We start from the raw sequence: 13,395 nt of genomic DNA, 5'->3' as shown, positions 1-13,395 counted from the left end.
ATGCTACCCGCGGACCAGAGAGGAGCCTGCGCTGAGCAGCCCCGGGGCTGGCTCGGGGTGGGCAAAGTCAGCGCCTCCCAGGGGACCCTTCTGTGCACAGACTCCTGCCCCGGCCCCGGAGCTCAGGATCCCACGCCCCGTGCGCACAGGGCAGGCTCCGAGAATGTGTGCTGAGTCAACTCTGCTCCGTGCGTGGAGCGCTGGCCGTGGCTTCATTCTTTTCCTCTAAGCAAATTTTAGGAAAATATCCAAGCGATGGGAAATTGAGCAAAGCTTGACCAGAACACTGCTCATGCACTGACTGTTCCAAGTCCCGTCTCCCGCCAGGCTGTCATTTTTCACCCATTTCCGTGTTGAGTGTCCCCAAAACTCATTGGATGTCTCGAAAGCAGTTGCAGAGTGAATCAGTTTTCCCTTGCTGCCTAGCAAAGCACCCCACAATTTAACAGCTGAAAACAACCAACGTTTCTTATCTCACAGTTTCCATGAGTCAGGAATCGGGGTGCCTTAGGAGGGCGCCTCTAGTTCAAGGTCGCTCATGAGCTTGTGTGAAGCTGCAGTTGGAGAATCCTCTTCCAAGTTCACTCACTATTGGCCATCCCGGGTCTCCACACAGCTGCCTCATGTGGCAGCTGACTTTCTCTCATAAGGAATGGGAGGGGGAGAGGTGGAGGGAGGGAGACTTTTCGTAACCCAATCTCAGGAGGGACATCACATCACTTTTGCTATATTCTACTCATTAGAAATGAATCACCAGTTCCAGCCCACACTCACAGGGAGGGGATTACAGACATGCCCCAACCTTCCGCCTCCTACCATGGAACACGGACCTAATGGCTAGAATTCCAGCAGCCATCTTGGGCCATGGGGCTCAGGGCCACATCCCAGCCCTGTGAGGAAGAAAGCAGGAAGAAGGAGCCTGAGCCCCAGGTGATTTCATCACCTCATCATCGCCTTTTACTCAAAACAATAAAACGCTTGAGTTTCTTCATGTGAGTCTAATCTTAACTGATATGGGTTGTTAGCACTAACCTCAAGCATGGGTTCAGATTCAGGCCCAACCAGCAATTATTCCTTTTCTCCAGACTCAAAGAGGTAAAGTTACTGGCCCAACATTACCCAGCTAGAGACAGGCGTGAACAAGACCCAAACGTGGATCTCTACTTTACCCATGCGGGTTCTAAGTGTCCCCAAAGCTCGTTGAACACTCTAGGCTCTGTTTGGGATGTTCCTGGCAGCTGGAAAAGTTCTGACTCCCTCAGGCTATTTGTACCAGAACATTCTCTGCTCTGTTTCTCTGCTGAACAAGTAAACAAGTAAAATAGAGAGGGAAAATATTTTGGATGAATTGAGGCTTTTCTGTTCAAAAACTTTTGTCTTAGACACACTCAAGCCAGTGGCCATGAAAATCCTCATTTCATTCCCTTCGCCTGTCTCTTTGCTTACCTTTGGAACGCACAACTAGCAACAGCCGTAGACTGAAGAGGCTCTGTGGAGTGGTGTGAGTTTTCAAAGGACCTGGATACACATGGTCATCACCTGGAAGTGATCATGTTTCCATTAGAGAGTTGTGGCAAATGTCTTGTCTCTTCAGAAGGAGGCTTCCATCCCACTTGCCAGAATCATCTTAGCTGTAATGTCAATAAACCTTTCATGTTACAGGAGAGTGCTTTGGTGTCCTTGCCCCGGAAAGGGCCCGGGCTCAGCCCCCGCTGAAGGGCGGGGCCTGAGCCGCCATGTTGGAACCCTGTGACGCTGCCCGCCTGGCCTCAGGTGGTGGCCCTGGGCGGTCGCCGGCCCCAGGCGAAGCCGGTGCCTCAATGAGGAACCTTTCTCTTGAGAATCTCAACTGAGAGACACAAAGACTGTCATCATGCAATGGCGAACACTTAAACTAAAAGGTCATGGAGCATTAGGGCTGAAGCAGTCATGTTTGGCCTCATAAGTAATGAGTAGTAAGCAGAGAAAATCCGTAGGCAAAGAACATGGAGACTGGCTCAGATATACAAAAAAAAAGGAAGAAAGCAGCTGCCTCAATTCCTGGAAGCTTCCCGGTTTCCAACTCCAATTCCCTCGAGGCAAGTGTCTTAGTTTCCTTTGGCTGCTGTAACAAAGTACCACAGATTGGATGTCTTAAACAACAGAAACCCCCTGTCTCCCTGTTCTGGAGGCTAGAAGTCCAAAATCTGTGGGCAGAAAGCCTTCCTTGCCTCTTCCTGCCTTCCAGGCTCTGCCCTAGTTGTCACAGGGTCCCTCCAAGGCTCCTCTCCTCTTCTTGGAAGGACGCCAGTCATTTTGGATTAAGGCCCACCCCCTCCAGCATGACCTCATGGTAACTAGCCTCGTTCCATCTGCAATGACCCTATTTCCAAATAAGGTCACGGGGTGAGGAACTGGGGATTAGGGCCTCAAGATATATTTGGGAGGGGGGGAGGGGAAATTCAGCCTGTGTCAGCGAGGACGTGCTCCGTTTCTGAGCGATACTTCAGGACCTTGCAGTTAACATGTCTGAGGTGGCGATGGCTTTCTGCTCCTTGTCACACCAACGTGCCTTCCAACTTACAGTGCTTTTCCACCTGCGTTATCTCGTTTGACCATCCCCAAATCCTGGAAGACCGATAGACCAAGAATGATTTCCCTCAGCCCTCTTTTATAGACATGAAAAGTGAAGCCAGAAAGAGGACATGACTTTTCCAAGCTCACCCACCCTACCCGTGCTAAGGCAGAGACCCTGAACTCTGGTATTCTGACTCCTAGGCTGATGTTTTTCTTAATCCATCAGGGAATCAAGAAAAACAGAAATTCAGAGTGAATTTGACTGGAACTCAGGCACTTAAGGTTTCAGGAAGAGACAAGATGTGGATCCTCAATGGTGTCTGCAGGAAAGAATAGTCAAATCATTGAAGACTGGTTTGTTTTGTTTATTTTAACTATTGGTTTCACCCTCTTTAGGCCGTGGGCTGCAACCCTGGCTAGTAGGGGCCAAAGAGGTAAAGAAAAAGAGAGAAGCAAGCAAGTGTGGGACAATTTGGAATAGTGGAGACTAGGGAAAACCAGGGTGTTCATGCTCATGAAAACGTCAGTCCCTTTTCTGCTCCAATCATGTGGGAATGCAAATCCTGCACTACCAGATCTTTTCTAACTGTAGAAGAAGCTGGAAACCTGACTTTTCTGTGAAATTTCCTAACTGCTAGAACACGTTAGCCAGATAAATTATATCTGCTGCCTAGAATTGCCCTCATATCCATTTGTGACCTCTGGCCTACATTGCAAACACTGAGAGCAGGCACCATGTATTAGTCATTATTGCAGCTCTAGTTCCTAGCACAGAGGAGGCACTCATCTGAGATTTGATTAATTAAATGGCTTGGCTGAAAGTCATATCATTCGGATCTCTATTCAGATGATGACTTTCAGAGAGACCTTCCCTCACCTCCTGTGGTTGCACCCCAATAGGCATTCCCCCATTTTTTTTCTATAGAAAAGACCCTGATTTCTAACTAGGTATGTACTATCTAGAATAGAGAAAATATTTCCCAGCCTTTCTTGCAGCTAGGTATGGCCATGTGACTAAGTCCTGGACAAGAGGATGAAAATGGAAGTGGTGTGTGCAAACTCCAGGAAATACCCTCCAAGAGAAAGCTATGCCCTTCTCCCTCCCTTTCCTCCTCCCTGCTGGCTGGAATATAGATGTGATGGCTGGAGCCAGAGCAGCCCTTTAGGGCCATGATGTGCAAGCCACATATCATGGATGGTGGAACAACAGGATAAAAGGAACTGGGTCCCTGATGATTTTGGAGCTACCATACCAGCAGTGGACTGCCTGCTTTTGCAAGAGAAAAATATACTTCTACCTTGTTCAAGCTTCTGTTTGGGGGGTTTTCTAAAAGAAAAGCCCCCCATTCTCTATCCTTGTATCCTGCTTTATTTTTATTTAGCGCTTAACATACTTAACCTAAAAATATATATTCCCTTGTTTTACTTGTTCATTGTTTTTCTTTCCTAATAAAACAAAAGCTCTATGAGGGCAGGGACTTTGTTTTGCTCACAGTCATTTCCCTAGTGACCAAGCATATGGTAGCTGCTCGAAAAAAATATTTGTTGAATATATAAATGCAGTGGACTAGATTGGGTTAAAAGTCAAATGAAATTAAATGGCAACTTAAACCAAGTTTCATACCAGCCAAATTTGCTCAATTCTTTCAACAAATCACCCCAAAGGTTTTTAGTCAAATGCAAATAAGGCAAGGAAAGGAGTGGGGGGGAAATCAGCAGTCCAAAGGCTTTGTCCCAAATTTACAAAGATTATGGAAAAGGAAAAAAGCAATTTCCGAAAAGATGTTTCCACTTTTACATGCGGCCCTTTCATAACAGCTGCCCCAGTTTTACTCGGCAACAGCCAGATCCCCAGCCCAGGCAGGCACCCAGGGCGCTGTGGGGTGAGGAAAAATTCATTCTGTCCAGGCCGCTCGGGAGCCTTTCGGCGTGCAGGGTTCGAGGCTGGCCTCCTCGATTCTGAATACTGTTCTTCATTTGGTCGATCCACATCCCGAAAGAGAAGCACTGCCTCCCTCCTGCAGGGACAAGGCTGTGCTCAGGAAGACGAGCCACCAAGCAAGACCCGGCCCAGAAGGCAGGACGCAGGCCCCCTCGGAAGGCGGAGGCCCCAGGGCCCATGGGACTCCCCAGAGCAGTAGCCGCTCTCCTGCTTGTTAACAGGCCCCGCCTCTGAGCCGGGGGCCCCGGAAGAGGCAGGAAGCCCAGTTCCAAAGACTCCAACTTCCATGGCTGGCTCTCAGGCCCAGGGCACGGAGCCGGGGGCCCGAGCCCCGGCCTTTGCTGAAAGAACATTTGGGGCAGGGCAGGGAGGATGGGGAAAAGAAAGGCTGAGTGTGCTAAAAGGCCACATTACACACTCCAAATAAACACCTGGCAGAATACCTCCACATCTGGAACGCGTCACCAGGCTGAAATTGCATTTGGCCAGGCCAAGTGTTCCGCAGCTGTTACAGGGGAAAGGCGGGTAATGAAAACCAGCAGGTTGCCATGGCGCAAAATTGGTCGCTGCTGAACAATTTGTGTATTTGTCTTCGGAGCCGAAGTACTTGACGTGAGTTATGTCTTTGTGGGGACAGGAAGGTGATCTCTCAAGACATCCAACTGGAGAGGAAATAAAGGATAAAGGCAACTAACTCACCAAGCTCCTCCCTGTGCCAGACTCCACACACGTGGGGGGGGGGTGCCTTTTAATCCCCAGCACTGCCTGATAGGTAGGAACCCTGCGGCCCCCTCCAGGCGAGGAGACAGCGGCTCAGGGCCATGCCCCGGGCTCCACGGCACAGGCCTGTGGCTGCGCCGGCACTCCACCCAGGTCTGCCTGGCTCCTGAGCCCTTCCCGTTCCCTTCTACCACGGCCCCCCTGGTCCAGGTCCAGAAATGCAAATACCCTCCAATGACGCTGCGGCTCGGGGCCGAGAATGCTGGGGAGCCCGCAGGCCTGAAGAAGGGGCCGGTGCCCAGTGTCACTTGCTGCAAGAGGACAACCTTTGAACACACACACGTACATACGGCACGTTAATTATGTGGCCAAGAAGGGGCCTGGAGGCTTAGCGAAAACCGGCCAGCCGCGATTTGGTCAAAAGGCCGACGGGGGCACGATTACTTGATGGGTACAGAGTTTCTGCCTGCAGTGGTAAAAAAAGTTTTGATAGCGGATGGAGGTGATGGTAGCACAACATTGCCCGTGTAATTAATGCCACTGAATTGTACGCTTAAATATGGATAAAATGACAAATTTCGTGTTATATGTGGTATCACAGTGAAAGTAACATAAATGCTAACATAAATGTAAGTTAGGAAGCATAAAATGAAGACTCGAGAGTCAAGTTAAGGGATATTTCTTCCTTACGCTTCCTTGTCACCAGGGTTGAGCTTGGTTAAAAGTGTGAGGGAGAGGGTGACACCAGCTGCCTCTTCCTAACAGCTGGTTTCTAGCGCCAACGCAGGAGCGACCAGGCTCCTCGCCACACGTTACGGTGAAAAGGGGAGGCCCTGCCATGCCGTTGTGTTCATCTCTACCTTCCACGTTCAGTGGGTCGGGGTGCCCACTATTTTCCTTGCCCCCTGTTGTTTTGGCTGGGCCTTTGGGTCTTTGCTGAGTAGCAAGACATGTGACCATGCCTCCCGCCCACCACACTGCCAGCACCCACCAGCGAGGCCCAGGAACCAGAGCGGAGGCAGTGCTGCCTCATGCTTCTGCTCATACCACTGCAGTAGTCAGCACCTACGGAAGCTACTGCTGCTGCCACCTAATGAAGCTGCTGATGCCATCTGCCATGGGGGATCCTCCGGAAAATTCCCTGTGGTGGGCTCAGTTGTGCCGAAGTCCTAAGCCCCATAAGGAAATGTGACCTTATTTGGAAATAGGGTCTTTGCAGATGGAATTAAATTGAGATGAGATCATACTGGAATAGGGGCCCCTAAATGAATACACTGGTGTCCTCGTAAGAAGAGACGCACAGCCACAGGGAGAAGGCCAGGGGACGACAGAGGCTGGAGCAAGGCATCCATGGACCAGTCAGGGTTCTCTAGGGAAGTGGAAGCAACAGGAGCTATCTGTACACAGTATGAGAACTTATAAAATTGACTCACATGACCAGGGCAATGCACAAGTTCAAATTCCACAGGCAGGCTGCAAACCGGGCCTCCAGTGAAGGTCATCAATGAGTTCCCCAGGGATGCTGGCTGCCTAAAGTAGAGATGGGAATTCTCTCTCTGAATGCTGAAGTTATTTCCCCTAGTAGAGCCTCCAACTGACTGGGTAAGACATCACTCACTGCTGATGGCAATCTCCTCCGTTGATTGTAGATGTAACCAGCCAACTAAGCCATCAGCTCACTGATGATTAAAGTCCACGAAATGCCCTTGTAGTACAATTAGCCAGTCCTCGCTTGACCAGACAACTGGGCACCATTACCTGGCCTTACTGACATGTTAGCCTAACCAAGGCTCACCACCAGAAGCCAGGAGAGAGGTGTGGAGCCTCCTTCAAGGTCTCCAGGAGGCACCAACTGCCGACACCCTGATTTCAGACTTGCAGTCTCCAGTACTGTGAGACATAGTTTCTGTTGTTTTAGGGCACCTGGTTTGTGGGACTTTGTTACGGCAGCCCTCTGGGATTAATACATTCCCCTACAGGGCCTGAAACACCTGGCACTAGGCTTTCAAGGATTTTTCCTCCTTCTGTTCACAGGAGTCTAATAAACCCTATCATCCAAGATACCTTCACATCTGCACTGAAGGATGGGGGATGCCATCTATGAACCCACACCTAGACCTCTCCTGGGGTCAGAAGCCCGTTGTTTAGTCTTCTGAAATGTTTGTCTCCATAAGGAGATTACAGAGAAACTTGTTTCTATGTTACAAAAAAAGAAAAAAGTCTCATTGGATTTCACTTTGGGCCCACAATTTCTGCACCAAATCAAAGAATGAAAGGGTCAGAAGATGACCCTACCCTCTCTTTGTTGGGAGGCCAGCCTCAGCCACAAGAGATGGGGCCATGAGGGCAATCCCTCTGTCTTGGTCCGCCCCAAGCAGTTCTGGGGCCCAGGATCCTTCAGACAATTGAAGATCCCACCTACCCATTCCCCATGGTCGAGCAGGCTCCATCTAAATATTGTTCATGCATTGCCTTTGATAGTGAATAAAACCTGGGTGACATGCATTATCAGTCCCTGTCCCATTGACATTAAGAGAAATAGAGAAGAGACAGACCCAAAGAAAGGAAGCGTCCCTGAATCAGGCAGAAAAGCCAGCACCGTGTGCCAGCCACCAGAGAAGCCAGAGCCCTGCCCCTGTGCAGGAGAGTCCCTCTATCTCACACTCAAGGCATGCTCCAGGGCATCGATCCCAAAGCTGGGTGGCCTTGGACTTAACATTACAGGAGGGTTTTAGATCAAAAGGGGTGGGAGGAAGGAATCTCACTTTCCTGTACCAGGCAATGACATGAAGCCAGGGGGAGGGACAGAGAGGAGAAAACCAAGTGAGAGGCTGGATTGCCATTGCTTCTCCCCCCAGGACCTGGAATTTTGTTCCTGGACCAGGTTTATACCCCTGACCTTCTTCCCTTAGGATGAGCTTTCAGCAGGAGGCTCCATGGTAGATGGTGAACATAGATGACCACTGGCCACATGCACCAGCTCCCTAGATGTGTTTGAATCCAGCGGGATGAGGTCTCCCTGGGTTACCTGCTACACAGGTTCTCAACAGGCCCAATATGGTTTCCACGAGAAAACAGGAAACTCACCCTTATTTCTGAGAGCCCTTTCTTTTAACTAAATTAAGAAGAGGTCATATTTATTAAGCACCTATTCCATGCCACCAATGGTAGTCATTGTCATAGACGTTACCTTGTTCCATCATCACCAGCTGAGTAGCTTAGCATTTATTATTTCTATTTTAAACATTTTCACCGTGACCCATTCACATATGGGGGACAAGATTTCAAGCAGCCTGAAGCAGAAAAATATTACGGCCAGTAAACAAGCTGCTGTAATGAGTCCTTGGCAGGGCATGTCACAGACTAGAAGTTTTTGTTATTTCTCAAAATGAAATAAGGTTTTGAATGAAGCCCACCCATTAGAGGGCACCCAGTGCTGACCATCACGTCAGCAGCCCCTTCCCTGGCTCTTTCACTAATAACTAAACCATTTTTCCTGAGGCGGAAACTCTGAATCCAACCCAAAAGCTGAGTCTAGCACGTTCTACAGGCATTTAAGACTCAGCCACTGGGTGATGGATGGGGTGCGGGCAGGTATGCAGTATAAGTGAGGACTCACGGCGCTGAAAGTTCAGCAAGGCTTTGCAACAAGAAGTCAAGCAAAGTAGTAATACTTAAGGCTCTGGGCATTTGTTTGAACGTTTGGTGCAGTTCCAGTTAGGCTGCAGAAAGCTGGAAAAGACTATAACAACAAGACCAAGCCAGGGAATCTACAAAACCATAGTTTAAAAAAAAAAAAAGTATCAGAAAGGCAGCAAAATAAAGAAACCCAAGTGAACTAAAAACTCAAGAAAGTGGCAGACGCTTCCTAGGAGAGAAGAGAGATCATCACAGACTGGGAAAAGAGGAATCAGGTGAACCTTTAACCAGCTGTGGACACCGGTATGTAGGTTGCGTGATGGCTCAGACTTCCAGGGGCCAGGCACAGAGTGAGAATGCACCCCCAACCAACCCTTTCCCACGGGCGTCCACCAGGTGCAGGGGGACAGCATGCCCAAGCTGTGGGGCACGGCAGGAGCGCGGAGACAGATGTCCCCAGAGGTACGGAAGGCTCCCCGATGTACAAGGCTGGGCCCTCAGAAGGCTGAGGGTAGGACCAGGAGATGGAAAAAAATTCCTCCGAGGCTCTCCAGGACTTCACAGGAAAACCAGAGAATGGGGGCAGGAAAGGAAGCTGAGCACCTCTAGTCCTTCACCAAAAGACTAGCTAGCTAGCTAGCTCTTTAAAAGATTATTGTCTATCAATGTGTTATGGAATTTAGAGCAAAATTAAAAGTACATAATATAAGAGCACAAAGGTTGAAAGGGGATGAATTGCATTAGATCATTGTAGAGTTCTTAAATTGTTTGTGAAGAAATATGTTATTTGAAAATACTGTTATAAGGTAAAGATACATACTATAATCTCCTGAGCATTGGGTCCCAACCAGGGGCAATTTTGCCCCCAGGGGACTTTTGGCAATGTCCAGAGATATTTTTGCTTGTCGGGACTGGGGAGGGGGGTACTACTGGCATCTAGTGGGTACAACTCCTGCAGATGCTGCTAGACATCCTGCAGTGCACAGGACAGCTGCCGCCACCATCCCATTAACAAAGAATTATATGATATAAATAACAATAATCCCAGGTTGCAAAAAGCCTGCTTAGGAGCAACCACTAAAAATAATGCAAGGAGATATTGGTAAAAAAAAAAAATGATAGAGGCTATAAAATGTGAAGCTAAAATAGATTCAACTCACCCAGAAGAAGAAAGGAAAGGAGAAACAAAGAACAAATGGGACAAACATAAATTAACTAGCAAGATCATAGACTTAAACCAATCATCTCAATAATCGCATCGATTCCATTAAGTGGAAATGGAGAAAACACGCCAGTTATACCTATGTGGATGTGCCTCCTCTTTTACTGAGAATAGACCAGCCATCTAATACAAGGCTCCTCGACAGCACCACTTTCCGATTGTCATTGCACTCTTCTCGTCTCTTCAAAGCGTCTCTGTTCTTCTTCCCACTCCCCCTCCATCTTTGCCTCCTGCCTGAGGGAACCCTACGTCGTGCCCAGTCCCTCTCCTCCCTCCCCCAGCCCTGTCTATGACTGCACCTTCGGGAATTACCTCAGCGTTTCAGTCTGAGAGAGGAGGGAAAGGGGGCGGGAACGGGCTTTTCCTGTGTCGAGGCTTTGCCTTCCTATTCGAGTGGGAAACTCTCCCCATGGACACTGATCTACTCTCAGTGGCCAGAACTGTACCCCAAGGCCACCCCTAGCAGAAAAGGAGGCTGGAAATAGGACAGTAAGATTCCCCGCACTCTTAGTGGACAAAGGCAAGAGATGAGGTGGTTGGAAGTGGACACAGAATGAGGGAACCCGTGGTATTTGTCACAGTAGCAGTGGCCAAGGACCAGCTGGGCCTCTTCTGTCCTCGTCATCCCTAACCTCCAGCCAGGCTTTCGTCCTGTCACCAGGCCATCCTTGACACGGCTTCCTTCTCTCACTTCCTTTTGATCTCTCTCTCTCTCTCCCTTCCCTCCCTCCTTTCCTGTGTCTTTCTGTGTTCCTCTTTCTTACTCTAAAAAGTAAGTACCACAAAATTGGAACATGTATCCTCATTCCTCTTCTCTTCTCTCCGTAAACCAGGATTTCTTACCTAAACTTTATGGGCGTCAGCCACCCACCCAAGGGCTCTGTGGAGAGGCCTAACAGCTTCCAGGAACCCCGGAAATTACATGCAGACTCTTATATGTGCAGGCATGGTGGGCAATTCCATAGATTTCATCAGAGAGACCCGGGACCTGTTTGAAGGATGTTCAGAACAAATGTTCTAGTCTTCACACCCTCTCCCTTGGCAATTTCCATGACTTCAGCTCTTTTCTACATTCCAGTGATTTGAATACAATGGAATTTTGAACAAGTTGCTTAACCTCCCTGCTGCTTTCTTCAGAATTAATATGGAAGATCATAAAATAATAAAATTGTAGCAGAGACTGAATGACATGATTAAATAAGGAACACAGACCTGCTACGTGATAAACTAGGGATCAGCTAACTTTTTCTGCCAAGGGTCAAAGAGAAATATCTTAGACTTGGCGGGCTATGCATTCTCTAACACAACTCCTTGAATTGTAGTGCAAAGGTAGCCAACGACAATATGTAAGCAAGCAGGTGTGGCTGTGTGCCCATAAAACTTTATTTACAAAACAGATGGCCCTCAGTCCAGAGTTTGCTGACCCCAGCGAGGGAGCATCAAGGTATGTTTTCAGTTATTCTCCACCATCACCCCACACCGTTCCCTTGAGAAGCATTCTTCCATGCCTTTACCTCCTACCCAAGATCTCTTTTCAATTCTGGTTTCTAGGCCTGACTCTACCTACCAGCAGGGAAACCTCATTTGAATGTTATTTGAAACAAAACAAATCAAAAGTGGAAACAATCATTTATTTCTCTTTACATCTTTAATGTCTCTCACCAAACCTAACACCCCAACCTGTTTGACATTGCCCAAATATGTCATCATGTCCATGCTTTTGTGCCTCACCTCAGACAGTTACCTCGGCCTAGAAACCCTTCCACCATCCAGGTCTCAACCAGCTGTTGAATTCCTACTTATCCTTCAAAACCCAGGTCAAATGGCCCTACGTTTGATGCTGTTTCCTAACATCCATCCCACCACCAGCAGCAGCAACTTTGGAAGATGGATCCCACCTTTTGCTATACTGCCACAGCATGCTGTATATTCCTTTATGGCTTCTGTTACAGTCATTTATGCACCTGTCCCCCCTACTAGAATGTGAGCTTCTATAGGACAATATTTTTAAAACTCAACCTTAATGCAAGAATTATCCAAATTAAAGCAAAATTAATCTGAAAGAGTGAGGTGGGCAAGGTGCATCATGCAAGTCCTGGGTCAGGGCCTATCTTTATTTAAAATGTTGATATTTTGTTCATTGTAGGTATTTTCACAGTAATTTTGATTTTTTAAATATTGCCTTAAAATATGATTTATCTCTTTTTCTTTAAAGATTTATTTTTTTCTCCCCACCCACCCCCACCCTGCTGCTTTTGCTGTCTGTGTCCATTTGCTGTGTGATCTTCTGTATCTATTTCTCTTTTTTGTCTTCCCTTCTCATCTTTCTCCTCTAGGAGTCAGACGGATTTTATCCCGGGGACCTCTGACGCGGAGAGAGGTTCCCTGTCAATTGCTCCACCTCAGTTCCTGGTCTCTGCTGCACTTCACCTTGACTCTCCCCTTCAGCTCCCTTTTGTTAACATCATTATCTTGCTGCGCGACTGCAGGCGCTGGCTCACCGCGCAGGCACACTTTCTCTTCTTCTTTTTCACCAGGAGGTCCCAGGGATTAAACCTGGGTCCTCCCATACGGTAGGCAGAGGCCTTATCACTGGAGCCACATCCGTGTCCCTTGATTTATCCCGATGACCGAGTTTGTTGGCATTCCCTTAAATTTTGTGCCCGAAGCCAGTGCCTCACTTGCCTCACCCTTGCCCTGGCCCTGAATTAATTATCAGCAACATTGGGACTCAAATCCAGGCTTCTCTGATTCCAAAGCCTTGCTGCTTCCAAAAATCAAGAGGAGCAGGGAGTATTCATCCTCTCAAACAGTTATAGCCCCATGGCAGATACCGACGAGCAGGTGGACGGTCACAATAGCCAGTGTGACAACCACCACGGCGTGACTGCAGGGGGTTGTGTACTGAAGGGCCAGGGGCTGACCTTGCCTGCACATATCAGGGGAGAATCCACAGGAGAGGGAGAGCTCAAGTGTGTGTTCGTCTCTCTACCAACCAGATTCCAATTGTCTTTTACCTTCTGTGACCTCCCCCCAGGCTCTGAGGGCAGGGCCAAGCGAGACACAGCAGGGGCTCCGCCGGTGGGCGCCAACGGGGCTGGCGGTCAGGCCACGGGCTCCCCAGCAGGGCGCACCGGTGGGCACACAAGGCCCCAGGCACCAGGGCGCTGCCAACAGACACCTGTGGACAGACAACAGGGAGCCACCCAGCCACCCTCTCTCCCGAGAGGCACCCGGCAGACTGTCTGGTCCCAGGGGCGTCCACCGGGGGCCGGGATGGCCGGGCTGGCGCTCACATGGCCCTGGCAGCGTCTCC

At 48.9% G+C, this 13,395-nt stretch overlaps 1 long non-coding RNA gene across 1 annotated transcript in view; it reads right to left on the bottom strand.

Annotated features, from left to right (window-relative positions):
* LOC131279522 (uncharacterized) overlaps nucleotides 1-1,690 on the bottom strand; it is a 198,058-nt gene extending 196,368 nt beyond the window's left edge. The window contains exon 1 of the long non-coding RNA XR_009186938.1: nucleotides 1,447-1,690. This is a non-coding gene — a long non-coding RNA (uncharacterized lncRNA). The remainder of the gene's footprint in view (nucleotides 1-1,446) is intronic.
* Nucleotides 1,691-13,395: the final 11,705 nt, after the last annotated feature.

This window comes from Dasypus novemcinctus, chromosome 8, assembly GCF_030445035.2.
Source record: "Dasypus novemcinctus isolate mDasNov1 chromosome 8, mDasNov1.1.hap2, whole genome shotgun sequence".
NCBI lineage: Eukaryota > Metazoa > Chordata > Mammalia > Cingulata > Dasypodidae > Dasypus > Dasypus novemcinctus.
Note: the sequence above shows the minus strand (reverse complement) of the source record. Positions and strands in the feature narration are given on the sequence as shown.